Source organism: Octodon degus, unplaced genomic scaffold (genome assembly GCF_000260255.1).
Source record: "Octodon degus isolate 3935 unplaced genomic scaffold, OctDeg1.0 scaffold00020, whole genome shotgun sequence".
NCBI lineage: Eukaryota > Metazoa > Chordata > Mammalia > Rodentia > Octodontidae > Octodon > Octodon degus.
Genome location: NW_004524596.1, coordinates 12253301 through 12270193, shown reverse-complemented (window position 1 = coordinate 12270193; position 16893 = coordinate 12253301). Strand labels below are relative to the sequence as shown.

The 16893-nt window shown below is 53.5% G+C and overlaps 1 long non-coding RNA gene across 1 annotated transcript in view; it reads left to right on the top strand.

The window, feature by feature from the left end:
* The first annotated feature begins 15570 nt into the window (after nucleotides 1-15570).
* Nucleotides 15571-16893, top strand: part of LOC111815717 — a 58442-nt gene continuing 57119 nt past the window's right edge. The window contains exon 1 of the long non-coding RNA XR_002820369.1: nucleotides 15571-15624. This is a non-coding gene — a long non-coding RNA (uncharacterized LOC111815717). The remainder of the gene's footprint in view (nucleotides 15625-16893) is intronic.

The following is a 16893-nucleotide window of genomic DNA, read 5'->3' as shown; positions in this document are numbered from 1 at the left end:
CTTGCCTGGCAAGCACAAGAGCCTGAGTTCAATCCCTGGTTCTGAAAAAAAAAAAAAAAAAAATCATATACAAGAGGCTGGGGAGGTAGCTCAGCAGTCTAAGTGCCAGCCTGGCAAGCACAAGGACCCGGGTTTGATTCCTGGCACCACATGCTGTGCAGGCCACTGAAACTGGGTGTGGTAGTGCATGCCTATAATCCCAGTGCTGGGCAGCCCGAAACAGGAGGATCACTATGAGTCTAAGCTGTATAGTGAGATCTTGTATGAAATACATAAATAAATAAAATATTTAAAAGTACTAAAAAATAAAAAATATTTTTAAGAAAGAATCATATGCAAGAATATAGGAAATCTGGGGGTCTGGGAGATGACCCCCAGTAGAATAAGTGCTTGGCTAGCAAGCACAAGGGCCTGAGTTCAATCCCCGGTTCTGCCAAAAAAAGGAAATCTGTCTACACACCAAAGACCAGATTCCAACTGAGGACCTGGATCCCATGGTAATGTCCTGTGTGAGTCCAACTAAAGACCTAGAGCCCATAACAATGCCCCCGATGAGTCCAACCGGAGGCCTAGAGCCCATGACAATGTCTCATGCAGGCCCGCTTCACACATCTGTGCTGGGAAGGCCCCATGGTCAGGGGTGGAAGCTGGGAAGTCTTTGCTAGCTGGATAAAGGCTCTGTGCCAGCAGGCTGGGGGATCTGCACTGAGCCAGGAAGCGATGCTCAAGGTAAGCACCGGAGCTCCCCCAAAGGTACCACAGCCATCCTCAGCAACGGTGAGGTCGTGAGCTCCTCTGAGGATGCGGAAAGCTGAGTTCCCATCAGGAAAGCCAACTTGCAAGCTTCTCCAGGAGGCTGAGCAGTGCACCATCTTCCCCTCCAGAGCCAGGAAGTGATGCTTAGGGTGGGGACCTGAGCTCCCCCAAAGTGAATCATAGCCATTTTCAGTGACAGCGAGGTCCTGAGCTCCTCCTCCGATGAGAACAACCAAGTTCACCAAGAAAGCCAGCATGCCAACGTCCTCCGAGGGAACCAACAGCTCCGTACAGCTCCTGACAGCACAACAGCTTCCCTAACAGCCTCCCAACAGCTTCTCCAGTTCTGCCTCTTATGCTGCTCTCAACAACCCTCAGGTACCCCCCAGCCCCAGCACCACACTGGTTCAGTTCAGCTGGGTGTAACAAGTTGACCACCAGTTGGCTTCCGCTACACAGAGACTAAACATGGACCTTCCTCTTCCAGTGTAGAGTTGGAGTCTTCTAGCAACTCCTGGTGATTCTGTGGCAGCCGGATGTCCACTCTGAGCAGCCATATTCCCAGATTTGTGGTCTGCTTATTCATGAGCTTTGTGTATGTGTGTGTGTGGGCTTCTGAAGGGCCTCTAGAGACAGAACTTGGGGACTGAACTTCCTCGCTCCAATGGCCCCTATTCGAGTCATCCTGAAGCCAGGCCATGAGGTAGTATACTATGAGATGTGTGTTTCTTCATGTGTGGAACCCTCTGATGCTAGGTGACAGAGGTTGACACAATATGATGTATTGGAGTCGGCTGACAGGTGTTGCTTTAACCACTGCTCAGGTATGAGGATCCTGGACCTCAACACTCATGGTCACTGACACAAGGGAAAGAGTCCCTCAGAAAGCCCTGGCCTTCTGTTCCTTTAGGACAAACCACCTCTGACCCAGCGTGGCCCACTGTATCTAGAAACTCAAAGGTCTTCTCTAAGCTTTAATCACTACTTTAATGACTGACTGAGGCCCTAAAAAATGACACTGGCAGGTTTTACCCAAACATTGATCGGATAAGCGCTCAACCTCTCTTTTGGGGCTCATTCTCTTGGCCCACTCTCAGGGAAGTAGACTGAAAAAGAGGCTTTGACAGATTCATGAGTGGTGGGACAGCTCGTCATGCATGAATCAGCTGATATGAAATGACCTGAATCTCACGGAGGAGCTGGCTGTGGAGGGCCACTGGGATGGCTCTCCTTGAAAGAAGAGTAATTGTTTCCATTTTGACTACACCTGGCCCTATTTCTGTGTGTGGATATATGCAAAGCTGGCTGAGTTTTGTCTTTAACCCCTCTATTAGCTTTAAGCAATGTGAACAGGCCTCGCTGAGGTGCTGACACATAGTCAGTTTAAAGCAATGTGCCAGGTCAGTGAAGCCCCACCTGTAGCTCCCAAGTATGTATAAGGTGGGCTGAGTAAGCCATGCTGTTGGCTGAGAATGAGCCTCAAGAAAAGAGGCTCATTCAAGCCCTGACTTCTCAGGGCTTGAAAATCACAGACCAAAACTGAAGCACTAACCCCAAAACACCAGATACTGCCCCAATGTGATATGCAAATTATTCTTCCTCTCTCTCTCTCTCTCTCTCTCTCTCTCTCTCTCTCTCTCTCTCTCTCTCTCTCAGAGATGCTTTCAGGCCTCCTCCCTAGCCCAGCTGACAGCACTCATGTACTTCCTGCCACTCTCATAGTCACTCATCCCTGAGTCACTCCTCTCTTTATGGATGAATAAAATCCTGGTTTGACCCTGGGTCATGGCCTTTGTTCCAGTTAGCCATTATTCTGACGGGACTTGGCTCCCTGCAACTACAGATGTGCCTTAGTGTCTCTATTCTTGCCATGCTTTGCACTGGAAGTGGTAGACTGGAATTAATTTATTAGAATTCCAATAACTTTTCCATGGGACTACAAATGTGGATTTTTCTGGACCACAATGAGGTCCGGAAGGGCTTTCTATATTGGGCACCAGATATTTTAGTGTGGGCTTCTTGAACTTTCCAGATTGCTTCACTGGACAAGTGGCACTAACAGAAGAGACACCCAGCTGAGCCCTGCCCAAATCCTGGACCCACAGAAGCATGAACAATAAATACTGAATCGTTGCTGTTTTAAACCACTAGGTTTCAGGATGGTTTGTTACACAGCAATAGCTAGCTGAGATACTTGTCCTGTGTGTGGAATACAGGTGTATGGAATGAGTGAACTACAAATTGGAATGCTGGATGTGAAGCTCATCTTTCCCACTGGTTTTAGTACTCAATTGGACTTGACACATCAATTTTCTGGTATGATTACTGTGATGGTGAATTTTGTGTGTCAACTTGACAGGGTTGCTAGACCCCAGATATTCAGTCAAACATAGTGGGTATTTCTTTGAGGGTGTTTTTGAATAGGTTTAACATTTAAAATCTGGAGACTTAGCAAAGCATATTGCCCTGCACAATGTGGGTAGGCCTCACCCAATCAGTTGAAGGACTAAAGAGAACAAAATGTTCACCTTGAATGATAGACAGTTCTCTTTTCTAGTGACCTTCAACCTGGGGCATCACCTCTTCTTCATTCTTCAGCAGCTTCTCATGTTTACTGAAGTTGAGACTTTTGTACCACAGGATTTGGATTTGCTAGCCTCCATAATCACTTGAGCCAATAACTGATGCTAAATCACACTCTTTATGCATGTATCTCTACCTATTTATATTTGTATCTGTATCTATATCTTTGTCTGACTTTTAACATGAGTGAGGTAGAGCCAGCAGTCTCCTAAAGGAGATGCACCTTCATCCTGCAGGATGCAAACAGACACAAGATGACAAAAGGGATGATGTCACTTGGCCAGAGAGGCTGGGGAAAAGTTCTTAAAGAAGTTCTGGAGCTGCGAGGTGTTGGCTGATTGGGAATGAGCCAGTGCAGAGGGTAGACAGGAGGTTCCATGTAGGGTGTATAAAGGAGGTTGTGTGCATGGAGAGAGAGATGGCTGAAATTCTGAAGCCTGAACAAGAGCTGCCATGGCTGTGGGGGGACCTCACAGGCCTGGTGGTCCAGGTACCCCAAAGCTTTCTCTCAGAGCAGTGGGAGGACACTGAGCCCTGTCAGTGTGATAAGATTTGCTTTCCAAAAGATGTCCATGGCTGGTGCATGGTGAGAACATGGGCATGGAGGAAGAGCTGGGTGGAGTCTAGGGCAGGCAGGAGGTGGCTGGGACCAGAGTGGTGTGGAGACACAGGCAGGGGTAAGACCCACTGGATGCAATGAATTGAGGTGAATGTGCTGAATATGGTTGCCCCATCACATCCGGCAGGTGAGAATGAGGGAGGAGTGAGGGATGGTAGAATAGGTGTGTGTGGACAGAAGAGGGGAATGACAGAGTCAGGGGCAGAAGACTGCTGCCTACTCACTGGGGGAACTTAGGCAGTTACTCTAAAACCACTGGATGCCTCAGTTTCCCAAACTGGGATAAGTGATACAAGCAAAGGGACATTTGTGAAGGGCCTGGTGCCTGGGGCCTCTGGTCTTTCTCTGTGAGGTGGCATGCATGGACGCTGCGTAAAGGACCAAGTGAAGGTGAGGACTGACTTACTGTCACTCTGCGGGACCCTGGCCCATAGGGAAGTGGTAGGGGGAATTCCCTCTGCTCACCTGTCTCCAGAGTTGACTTTCAGCAGCCACACATGTTCATTAGGGCTCAGGCATTACCAGGCCTTGCATGGGTGGGAGGAGGGTGCAAAGTTCAGGTGGCAGGGAGTACAAAGTGGGGCTGGAGTGGGCTGGGTATTAAATTAAAGGGGATGACTGGGTGTGGTGGCACATGTCTGTAATCCCAGTACTTGGGGGGGCTGAGGCAGGAGAACAGTCATGAGTTCGAGGACAGCCTGGACAGCCTAGTGAGACCTTGCCTGGAAGGAAGGAAGGAAGGAAAGAAAGAAGGAAGGAAGGAAGGAAGGAAGGAAGGAAGGAAGGAAGGAAGGAAGGAAAGAAGGAAGGAAGGAAGCAAGGAAGCAAGCAAGATGAAGTTTATGATCAAATTCACATAGTAGCCCATTTTCAAAATACAGAATGCTACCTGAACCTGTCTTTCTCTCCCAGGAAGTCTAGGCTGTGGGAACTGGCAGGCAGCCCTCCTCTGAGTGACAGGTCAGGCAACCAGGCTCCTTCCATCTTGTGGCTCTTCCTTTTCCAGGCCACAAGATCAAGGCAAAGAGGCTGGAGGGACGAGCCATGCCTGCCCCTTAGCATGCTCAGCCCCAAGTACAACGCCCAAGTGGCCTGCTCCCACTCGCTGGCCACCCCTGATGTCGACAGAACTGGGAAAGAGCCTACTGGACAGGCACCTGGGAGGAGGCCTCCACTGGCGCTAGGTCCCAGCCGAGCTCCACGGTCTCAGTGTTGTGGTGAACCCTGGTGAAGAGGGTGCAGCTGGACAGAAACCTGAACTCTGCCAGCCTGGAGTCTATCTGGAACTGTGGCTTTTGGTCACTGTGGCGGCAGCCTGGGAAGGGCTGTCCCAATTGTGCTGGGGCTTCCCTGGGAGGGGAGCTGACAGCCCTGGGGGAAGTGAGGGGAGGAGCCAGGCTTGACCTCAGGGATTGTCACATTAAGAAATGTAGGCACCCAGGCAGGGCTGGGCACAGCCTTGCAGTGGCCTGGTGTGGTGGCGCTTGCTATGTGCAGCTCCCACTTTGATGTTCAGTCAAGGCCATGGAAGTGGGCGAGGGCAGCATGGCTGGACCTTGAACCTGTTTCTTTGTATGTCCTTCCTTCTCTGTTTTCTAGAAGGGATCTAGGAGGCACATTGGAAGCACAGGCCCCAAGGGCAGGGCCAGGGCCTAGCTTTTCTTCCCCTGCTGGCTCTGAGACGCTTGTCCCTGGTGCTCAGATCTGTGTCTGCGTCCTGTGCTGCCAGAATTCCAGCGGCTGGCCCAGCTTCACGTGGTGACAGGCCGACCCTGGTATGGAAAGCTTTCTTGTATCTGGATGCTGCGGCCCCTTTCTCAAGCCTCCTTTGTGTATCCAGTCTGAGGGGAGGGGGCTTGGTTGTCATGAGCTGGGAGACAGGCTCTGCTGTGAAGGGCTCAGGAGTTCAACTACGGACAGCTCCTGGGCTCTGCCCCGTCAAGATGTCCCTGTGCACTGGCTTCCCAGCACTCACTGGGGGTCATCTGGCAGCCCCTGCCTGCAGCCCTGGCCCCAACCAGCCTGGCCCTGTCTGCTTGTGTGGGGAATGTTGGGCCCTGTGCTGCCCATTCACAGAGTGCTGGAAGGAGCCTCATTTTCACCTGAGAGGTCTCAGTTCCACCATCTCAGGCCACCGGTGAACTGCTAGTTCACTTTTTCCATAGGTGTTTAGTATTTTTGTTTATCTGTTTGTTTTATACTAGGAATTGTACCTAAGGCCTTTGAGCTGAGCTGCATCCCCACCACCACCTCTGCTTTATTTGAACCTCTGGCTCACTAAGTCAAGAAGTTGCCCAGGCTGGTGTGAACTTGCAATCCTCCCTCCTCAGCCTTCCAGAGTGCTGGAATTACAGGCTCAGGTTTTCTCTCTTCTTTTATGTGGCCAGGTCTCATAGGGTGGCACTCAGACATGAACTTTGGAATAGGGTGCATTCGGGTGGGTGGCATAGCTTCGCCTATGCAGAGCTGGCTGCATTACCCTGGGCAGTCTTCTGTGCCTCAGTTTACTCATCCATAAAATGAGCACAGTCATACTGCCAACATAACAGCTTGGCTGTGAAGACTAACTGGAGTGGTGACAGATGCCTGTGCCCACGGGAAGTGAGACTCCCCTCCGTGACAGCCCGAGGCGAGGCGGGAGTCTCAGAGCTTGGTGCAGGCCTGTACTCGGCACTCCCAGCTCCTACTCTTGCTCTTTCCTCCCCTAGCCCCTCAGCCCAATCTACTGCAGGCCAGAGCAAAGTGTGAACGCCCTGCTGGATGCAGACCTGTGGGGGAGTCTGTGAGTGTCTGGGTCCATGAGTGACGGCCCCGCAGGTGCCAGGGACCCCAGCTCTGCCCACACCCGGTGCCAGGGTGCTGCCTGCATGACTCTGTCCGTGGTTACAACCTCCAACTGCCTCTCAATGCCGAGTTTTATCAAAGGCTCAGTTGAGAGAAATAAAGTTCATGGGGTTATTTAAAGGCCACACATTCCATCCATTCTTCCAGATGGGGCTTAGCCCTCAGCCGAGTTGGACTCTCACAGAACTGAGGCGTTGTTGGACCACACTCCTGAGTTGCGGCTGGAGCCTCAGTGCATGTGTGCATGCGTGCGTGTGTGTGTGTGTGCACGTGCCCTGCGATGGAGGCCGCTGTATGTAAAGTCACTGGAGGATCCCTGTTTTCGCTACCTCAGCTAGGTAACTGTACAAAACCTAGGAGCAAAAGCAGTTTCAGCTCAATTTCCCCAGGACTGTGTCCCCACCAGGAGCCCCTGATGGAGTCCTGCTGAATGGACAAGGTGAGCCGTGGGACTGACCCCAACTCCCACTTTGTCTGGCTGGCGGGGAGCTCAGAGCCACATTTGGGCGTTCCCTGTAAGACTCTTAGGGGATCTCTTGGCCTGACATACAAGTCACCAGATGCTGACTTCCAACATACAGCATCAGCAGTTAAAATTTTCTACAAGTCCTAAGCCTGGGCGCCATGGCCCGTGCCTCGAGCCCCAACACTCAGAAGGCCGAGGCAGGAAGATGGTTGGGAGTTAACATGGACAACAGAAGGAGATCCCAAGACACACACACACACACACACACACACACACACACACACACACACTCCGTGTGTCATGTCTATCATTTCAGTGCCCTGGTACAGCCAGAGTGGGAGTAAGGAAATACAATAATCTGTATCCTGGAAACGGACGCCTGGTTGGGGGAGGGGAGGATGGTGGGGGGGGCACACTCAGTGCAAGGCCCATGTGGTGGAGGCTCTGGGCTCACTGAACCAAGGTGCACGAAGAGAGAATTTTTCCATGAATTTCAGAAGAGAAGCACAGCCATTGCCCAATTTACACTTCTCCCTGTGCCCCCCCGGCTTTCTGGGTATTTTTGTCACATTGCGGAACACCGAAACTCCTTTCTCTTCCTCTTTGACCCCCACACTCCTACCCACCCTCTTCCTTCCTGAACACGCCTCTCATGGCCCCTTCCCTCCATCTGGGCGCACGCTGGGCTGCTCGCTGAGGCTATCCTTCCTCTGTGGCCAAGACAGGGATCCCGAGGCCCGCAGTGTGTGCGGAAGCCAGACGATGGCTGGGGAGTTTAGAATCCTCTGTAGGAGCCCCCTTAGAGCAGCAAGGCATAACAGGGCCCGTGTGACCACTGTCCCATTCTTTTAATTGATCCTATGCCTCGGTTTGTAGTATATTTTGTTCATTATCGTAGCAATAATCTATCAATCATCTATCTGTCTGTCTGTCTATCTATCTATCTATCCATCTAATTTTTATGGTGATAGGGATGGAGCCCAGGGCCTTATGAGTGCTAGGCAAATTCTTTATCACTGAGCCATACTTCCAGTCATTTTTTGGGTGTGGGGAATGGTGATTTGAACCCAGGGCCTTTGCACTGAGTGACTTCCATAGCCCCTTTTTTATTTGTCATCTTGAGACAGGGTCTCACTAAGTCACCGAGCTGCCCAGGCTGGGCTTGAGCCTGCACTGTTCCCATGCCAGCTCCTAGAGTACTGGCACTCCAGGCGCGCAACACTGCCTGGCGAAAGCTGATTTTATTAACTTGTGCTAACAGTGCTAGGAGGCCCTTGCGTCCGCTGTGCACGCGTCTACCTCATGCAGGGTCTCCCCGCCTCAGCGCTACGGACACTTCAGTCCAGCTGGCTGCAGGGCCTGCACACTGGAGGATGGAGCACAGCCCCTCTGGCCTCTGCGCTGCTCACGTGTTGCCCCAACCCTGCGTGCGATCCCCGAGAATGTCTCCAGACACTGCAAGTGTCCTCTAAAGGAAGGGGTCCAAATGGGCCCCAAGCTGGTTCTCAGCTTGTTTCTTTTCTCTGCCCCTCCCCACGGAGACCTCCTGGGTGCAGGAGCTGTGTGAGCCGGGTGCCCTCATCTTTGCAGCTCTGCCAACTGTCCATTCACTCTTTTGCCAGTTTTCTTTCCTTTTTCTTTTCTGCGCCCTGCTGGGGCTGGAGCCAGGGCCTCGTGAATGCTAAGCACGTGACCGAGTACTGAGCGGCACCTCCAGTTCCCTGGCTCCATTTGCACTTGCGGTGGCATCTTCCAGTTTGCCAAGGGCACCCTTTTGTGGCCCCACTAGGAGTGCTGCTGGGGTTCGCCCTTGTGTTTTGTCCCTCTCTGTCACTTGTGGCTGACTCTCACCTCGAAGGTGAAGAAGAGGCGGGGCAGAGCTGCCGCTGCCAGGGCTCTTGGTGTGGGGTCAGGGACAGTCCTGGACCCCTGGGCCACAGCAGCTTCCCTTTCCCCCAAGTACACTGTCCCAGGTCCAGGCCAGGCCTGAGGTGGGGGTGGGGGAATGCAGCTCACTCAAGGCCTCCTGGATCAGGACAACACTGGCGGGACATCCTTGAGGTGACACCCAGGAATGACCCAGAGATTTTGCTTCGGGGTCTGATGGGAGGCCACGTCTCTGGTGAGATGTGGGGGGCCAGAGAGCCTATGGGAGGAGGGGGCTATCAGCTAGCACTGTCTGAGAGATATCTTCAGGCCCGCAGGCTTCAGTGACTGGCCTGGAGCTTTCTGCCCCAGCCTCTGTGGGCAGCCATGTCATCTGCTGGCCCTGGCAGCGAAGTGCTTCTTTCCAGGCGCAGGGCACGATTGATGGACGGGGAGCCGGGGGTGGCAGAGAGCGGGCTTTGTTGCCTAAATGCCTTTCACATGACTCCCTGACCTCGGGCCCTCCCTCTTTCTCTTGTCTTTTTCTCCTCTACTGCCTTCTGCCCTACTTTGGTTCTCTTTTCTCAATCTGCACAAAGCCCTCAGAGTCTCGGAGCTTCCCCTGGAGCCTGCTGTTCTGGCGGAGCTTTGCTTTCAGCTGCTGAACACAGCCCTGGGGCTTTGGGCCCTAGATGTCCATGGAAAGGCCTTGGCCTGGGTGGGGGCACCTGGGCATGGGAACTTGGTAGGGCCTCTGTGCCCTTTCTGCTGGGTTACAAGCAGTTCTGGTGCCTGCCACACCACACTGTCTCTGACAGACCTGAGGAGGCTGTCCGCACGCCCCTTCCCATCAGTCCAAGGCTCTTGCTCTGCAGAGAGTGTGGGGTGGAAGCCCTCTGCCCTGGGTTGTCCCCACAGCAGCTGACAGCTCTTGTCACTCAGTCAGGTTCACCAAGTCACTTTCCAAACAGCCTGATTTCTGAGCCGTGGCCCTAGGTCTGACTTTATTGGTTGGGGTTGCATGTGACTCCAGGAGGCTGTAAAATCTCTGTGGGTGACTCTACTCTGTTGCTAGGATGGAGGGGACTGTCCTACTGGGGACAGAGAGTCACCAGAAGAATCTGAGCATAGTCCAGAAACCCAAGCTTGCATCTGGACAGCCCTCAGGCATGGTGCATCCCAGCAAGTTCCCCTTCAGTAGGTGTGTAGGAGCATCTGAGTTATGGGCTCATAGATTTTTTTTTTTTTTTTTTGGAGGCCCGAAGATGCCCTTTCTGATTTGCCGTGACTATCTGGGTTCGAACCACAGAAGCTTGAGCTTAAGGTCTTTGTTTAAGCAGGCACTTAAACAACTGAGCTATTGGGTGGGCCCCCTGGCTCATAGATTTTGAAAGAACCAGGAAAATGAACCAAGCCCCTCACTGCACAAATGAGAGGCTCACATCTGCAGGGAGCTTGTGGATTTTCCAGCAGAAACCAAGCTGGTCTCCGGGCTGTCCTTGCAGGGCTGCCCTTGCTAGGTCTGTTGAGTTCTCTGGGTTCCCAAGGTGAGGAGGGGACCAGCCTCTCCACTGCCCACTGCAGACCAGACTGGCTGGTCTTCCAGCGCCTGGGCGGGGAGGCCCGCTGGAGCCAGAGCATGTGGGTCTCAGCCAAATTTTGCAAGAAAACTTTTGCAGGCTGCTGACCTTCTGCAGCTGTTTTATAGGCCCTGTGGAATGAAAGGGGAAGTTTGGCTGTATTTAGAAAGTTGTGTACAAAGAGGAATGGCGGGGGTGGGAGCAGGGTGAGGCGGGTGGCTGGGTGGGGGCCTAGGGAGGAGGCAGGCGGTTCAGGAGGGCTTCCAGCAGGGGCCAGAGGACAAAGGCTTGATTTGGGTCCACATGTTGTCACTTTAGAAATGCCTGGGGTTGGAAGATGGGGGTAAAGCTGGGGATGGGGGGAGGGAGAGGCGATAGGGAAGAAGAAGGGGAAGGGAGAAAGAGAAAGGGGGAGAGAAAGTTCCTAGCTAAGGATCCTGGCTTTTTGTTAAGCTGAAAGCAAATGCTGAATGTACTGGGAGCTTGTCTACCACTCCAGAGGCTCCACTTGTGATAGGGACAGAGAGAAGGGAGACGATGGCCCAGCCCTGGGTTAGGAGCTAAAGGAGCAACTTGAGTCTCCCCCAAGGTAGGCAGAGAGTCCTATGGTGTCTCGGTTGGGTCACAATAACACCCACTGCCGGTGCACACGGGTGACTCATGAACAGCCGTTGCAGGGTCCAGAATCCCAAGAGCAAGTCTCCAGCTAAGTGTGTGGTGAGGGGTGGCCAGCTCCCTGTACCTGGGGCTTTCTTCCTCTACTCTATGTTAGGCAAGGAGCAAGGGATTGATCTCAGGCCTCAAGCTGCCTCACTTATGGATCACTACTCCTGTGACAAGGGCTCCATACTCAGGAACTTACTACCTCTTGAGGGCTGTACTCCAAAGCCCATGAACTTGGGGGTGAAGATTTCAGCATGTGAAATTTGGAGGGACATAAGCCCCAGGCAACCTGGAGTGTCCTATCCCTAGGATCAGAAGCATGCTCAACTCTTCCCTAGGCTGACTCAGGGCTCAGGGGACAATGGCAGTGGCAGAAAGACTAGAGAGGCCCCTAGCCCTGATGTCACAGGCCCGAAGGAGTCAGAGAGCTTGATGAAGGAGCCCTGAGCCTCAGGTTCCTGGGTTCCTCGCCTACTGGGAGATGTAGCCTCTGCCGTACTGATGCACCCTGGCCCCAAGTGTGGAGGACCTCCTCGGTGACTCCCCTTGAAGGAAGAGCAATTGTCTCCATTTTAGCTGAGCTTGACCCCATTTTCACATACAGACATGTACAAAGCTGGCCAGGACTTTTCCTTATCCCTTCCACTGGCTCTAAGCAGTGCACGTCCATTCAACTGAGGTGCTGGTAGTAATCTCTGAAGGCAGCAGGCATGTTTCCCCGGAACCCCCACCTGCTGCTCCCTAGTGTGACCTGGACAGAGACAGGACAAAGAGCCAATGCTCCACAGTAGTGGCGGGAATCAGCCTTGAGACAGAAGCTATGACTTCCTGGGGCTTGAAGGATCATGCATCAGCACTTGAGCACTGACCCCAAAGCACCAGATGCTACCTCCGCTGTGTCATGCGGGTCACTCTGCTGCGGATCCTTCTCTCTGCACACTGCAGAGGTGAGCGCGGCCTCCTGCCCAGCCCAGCTCACGGCACTCACCTACTTCCCGCCGTTCTCACAGGCACTCATCCCCAAGCTACTCCTCCTTCATGAATGAATAAAACCCGAGTTCATCCCTGGATTGAGGCTTTTGTTCCAGATAGGCATCAGCATGGCTGGAGTTAGGACCCCTTAGCTCCCCCAAACCATCTCAGTGTCTTTATTCTCACCATGGGTTGCACTGGGTATAGTAGATTGGAATTAACTCGATGAGATTCCAATAATTTAGCCATGGGATTACAAATATAAACTTCCCGGACTGAGAGGAGGACCAGGAAGGGCTTGCTATACCAAGCAGAGGAGGAAATGGAGCTTCTGCTGCCCTCTGGGCCACCCCTCCTGCCTGGGCCACCTGCCTGTGTCCCTCAGGAACCGGCGCCTGCAGGACACTACTCTCTGCTAACCTCATGCCAGATCCAGCCTCGTACCTACACATGGGATGAAGTGACAGGCAGGAGCCCTGAGCCACCAGAGTGTCTTTCTGCAAAGCTGCTCTTCCCCAGGCAAGTGATCAGGACAAGAAGATGCCATCCTCATATCGGTCATGTTATAGGGGCCCAGAGAGGGTACTGCTTCCTTTCTATGGGACATGGTAGCATCAGTAGCCAGAGGGACCAGGAATTGGGGGGGGGCATGAGGGGGCTGCATCGGTTCTGCCTCAGAGGCTGAGCCCTGAAGTGCAGGTCCTGGAGAGCATGTTCTGTGTGTCCTTGGGAAGCAGGCTGCTCGACTACAAACCCATGCAGCCCAACTCAGCAGGGCCCTGTGCATCCTGCTATTTATGAGTAGTAAGTACTGACTATATGTCAACCACTGGTAGGTATAGAGCACAGCTCCTGCTGCATGGAGCTCCTAGCCTCTGTCTCTCTGAAAGGGTCATGGATGCCCAGGGGCTCAGTGGGACTAAGGTAATCTCTTCCTGCTGTGATTTCCCCAGGGAGACAAGACTCGCACACGGGACACGCGGAGAATGAGACAGTGATTAATTAGTGAGTCTGCTGCTGACTCTGGGAAGCACCTGGCCAGGTTCAGGCTGCCTGCACACGTAAGTGCTCTGGGTAGACGTCTGCTTAGGCCCACCATCTCTGCTTCGTGGAAGGATGAAGGATTGGATTAAATGGGCCTGGTAATTAACCAATCTTTTTTTTTTTTTTTTTTTTTGACTGGGGATTGAACTCAGGCCCTTGCACTTGCCAGGGAAACACTTATTCCACTGAGCCATCTCCCTGGCCCCTAATTAACCAATCTTAAGTAAAAAATACATCAGCTCTAGCTGGAGGTGGTGGTCCCCACTCTTATAATCCCAGCACTCTGGGAGGCTGAGGCGGGAGGATTGGGAGTTCAAGAACAGCCTGGGCCACTTAGCAACTTATTGAGACTGACTCAAAACCAGGGGTGAGTGGTTGGGAATGTAGCTCAGTACAAAAGCCCTGGGTTTAACCTCCAGTATCACAAATAAGAAGGAGGAAGAGAGAGAGAAAGGGAAGGGAAATGGGGAACTGATCAGCTTTGACAAAAGCATACTGGGTTAGAAAGTCTGGTGCACACTCCGCCATCTTTCTGGGTCCTTCTGCCCCCTGGCTACCCACTTCTCTTACTCCACATTCCTCCCTCAGAGCTGGAAGCCTTCCACATGCCTGGATTTGGGCTTAGGCAGATGTCTACCCCTGACAAAGCACAGTGCTAGCTGCAGTGGGTGGGAGAGGAAAATGACAGAGGCCTTTCCCAGAAGAACCTTCACCCCAACGTGGGCTCATAACTGTCACACAGAAGACAGTGGAAGACACCTGTGAGTGGGGGCTGGGGTAATAGGAGCCCTGGCCCCATTCCTGGGTATAGGTACTGGAACACTGTGGCTATGGGGTGTGTGTGTGTGTGTGTGTGTAACTGTACACTGTTGCTTTTTTAAAAAATTTCAGACTTTAGAAAAGTTGTAAGAGGGGCTGGCAAGATCGCCCAGTGGACTAAAGCACCCGCTTAGGCAAGTGCAAGGACTTCAGTTCAATCCCCAGGACCATAGGCCGTACCAGTCCCACCCCAGGTTGGGCTGAGCTGGCCAGAGTCTGGGTGTGGTGGCACATGCCTGTAATCCCAGCGCTGGGGAGGCTGAAAGCAGGAGGATCCCCACAAGTCTGAGCTATGTGGTGAGACCATACAACAACCAAATTAAAAGAAAGAAAGAAAGAAAGAAAGAAAGAAAGAAAGAAAGAAAGAAAGAAAGAAAGAAAGAAAGAAAGAAAGAGGGGGCCTGCCCCTTAGCTCAGTTAAGTGGCTGCTTCAACAAAGCAGTCAGGCTCAGGTTGCTGTGGTTCGATCCCCACAACTCAAGCCAGCCAAACCTGCCCTGAAGGCATTAGGAGCAAAAAAAAAGAAAGAAAAGTTGTAAGAGTACTATAAGAAATGCCTATATATTATTTTCCCGCTTTCACCAATTATTTACAACAGGAAAGATTAGCCATCCTTTGCCCTTCCCCCTTCCCACCTTCTCTGTACATTTCAAGCACATTCTTTTACACTGTCTGGTTTCCTTTTAGCTGAGCCTTAGTCTTCACATTGCCAGACACTACTGGATTATTCTAGATCTTACACAAAGTTTACTTAATGGGAGACAGATTATTTTTTGCTTGATGTTACTCTGGTGGCCAGGCCATTAGGGGCTGCCCGGGACCCAGGGCACCTCCAGGAACACTGCTGGCTTTGGGGCCATGCTTGAGTCTGCTTGTCACTGGGCAGTTGTTCTGCCCCCTTGGAAGCAGGGCTGGCCTTGCCTGAGCTCCATGTCACTGTATTTTCCTTCACTTTGTTGGGGTTTCCTATACATTTTCTCACCCACAAATGGGAACCTCGCACAATACAGGCTTTGCAGTGTCCAGCATGGCGTGGAGGAAGCAAAAGTGAGCTCGGATGGACCCTTCTCTGGGCCTTGGAGACCAGCCTGGGCCCCTGAGAAACCCAGCGGCTTCCTGCCTCTGACTTGCGAGCAGGAGTGAGGCTCGATGGCCGCCGTCCGGCTCTGAGGCCTAGGCCCTGCTCAGGACTGGCAGTCTTCGGCAGAGGGAACATTTTCCAGAGTACAGCTGAGGGACAGAACGTCTCAGCGAGGTGGGCGGGGCTGGGCAGTGTTCTGGAAAAGCCCTGCTTGTTTTGGGAGGTGTTCAGGAGGCTGAGGTTTGGGAATCCGCGGCGGCACTTTTACAATTGCACCCAGCCTTGGGAGGAGGAGTGGGCAGTGCCTAATGCCTTGGGGTCAGAGGCAAAGGTGAGCACAGCCCTGCCAGCCTGAGCTCTGGGCCTCTCACGGGTTTGGGAGGATGCTGGGCTTTGAAGAGGAAGCAGGCCAGAGGAGCTGGCCCTGGAGGGCTGAGCTCTCTAACCCCACCAGCCTTGGCCGTGGGGCCTGCACTAGGGGGCCCCTTAGGAAGCAGTGAGAGACCCCAGGGCACCAGGCCCTGCTGAGGCACTTACCCAGGCACACTGGCCTCACTGCAAGGGGAATCCAGGGAAGGGGGGCTCAGGCCAGGCCAAACAAGGCTCAGGGAGTGCGGGAAGCTTGGCCTCCTTTCTACGAACTTCACTGCCTTGTGCTTTGCTTTTGTGCATGATCTGCAGGCCTGGGGGCCACGTCCAGAACTGCCCTGTGGTCTTGGGCAAATTAGTTGGCCCCAAGGCCTGTGGTCACCTTGTGGGTGAACTGGGAAGCAGAGCACCTGAGCCACCTCTGGGCGAGCCCAGCGATCGAGAGCTACAGGGCTTCCAAGGGCTTAGCTGCGGGGGCCTGGGTCCAGGGCCCATTCTGAGAGCCTCGATCTTGTGGGAGAGGCCCGGGCCTGGTCAGGTAAGGTCTGAGCAGGTACTGGCTATCTTTGGAGTGGAAGGTAAGGCAGTTGCCACACGGGAACCCCTGGTTACAGGGCACAGACCTAGGCGACCCAGGCCCTTTTTCCTGGCGTTGTCTTTCCTGGCACAGGTGGAGGCTCCGGCCGGCCTAAGCCAGGCCCCTCAGTGTCACGTTGCTATTTATTTCATGGCGCCGCTCCTAGGGCCCTGGGAGCGCCGCGCACGCGGTCCTCGCTGTCACCCGCGCAGGCTGAGACGGAGCCCCTGTCTCATTCTCCCACAGAGCTGACGTTGCCCTGCGGCCCAGCTGGCTGCGGTTTTCAGCAATAACAATATCCCGGGGGAGGAGCGGTGGGTGAATGGGCGCTTTGTCCCTAGGCCTGTGAAGCCCGATTAATTATGCGCTGCTGAGCGAGGGCCGCGGCCGCCGGCTCCGCACCGCCGCACAAAGCGCCGCGAACCAGGAGAAGCGCGATCGCCCGCGCTCCGCAGTCGCCCTTGTCTGGTTGACACCCGGCGCGCCCCTCCCGGGCGGGTGGCTGTACTCAGAGGATTTTCCAGACCTTTCCTGGTTACCAGGGACGACTGCGCTGGGGGGCAGCGCCAAGGGTCCAGGGGATGGTGTGTGAGAGGCGGGGAGCCCTGGGGAGGAGGGGCGGGGTGTCGCCCTTGGAGATGGGGGGCGGGGGCT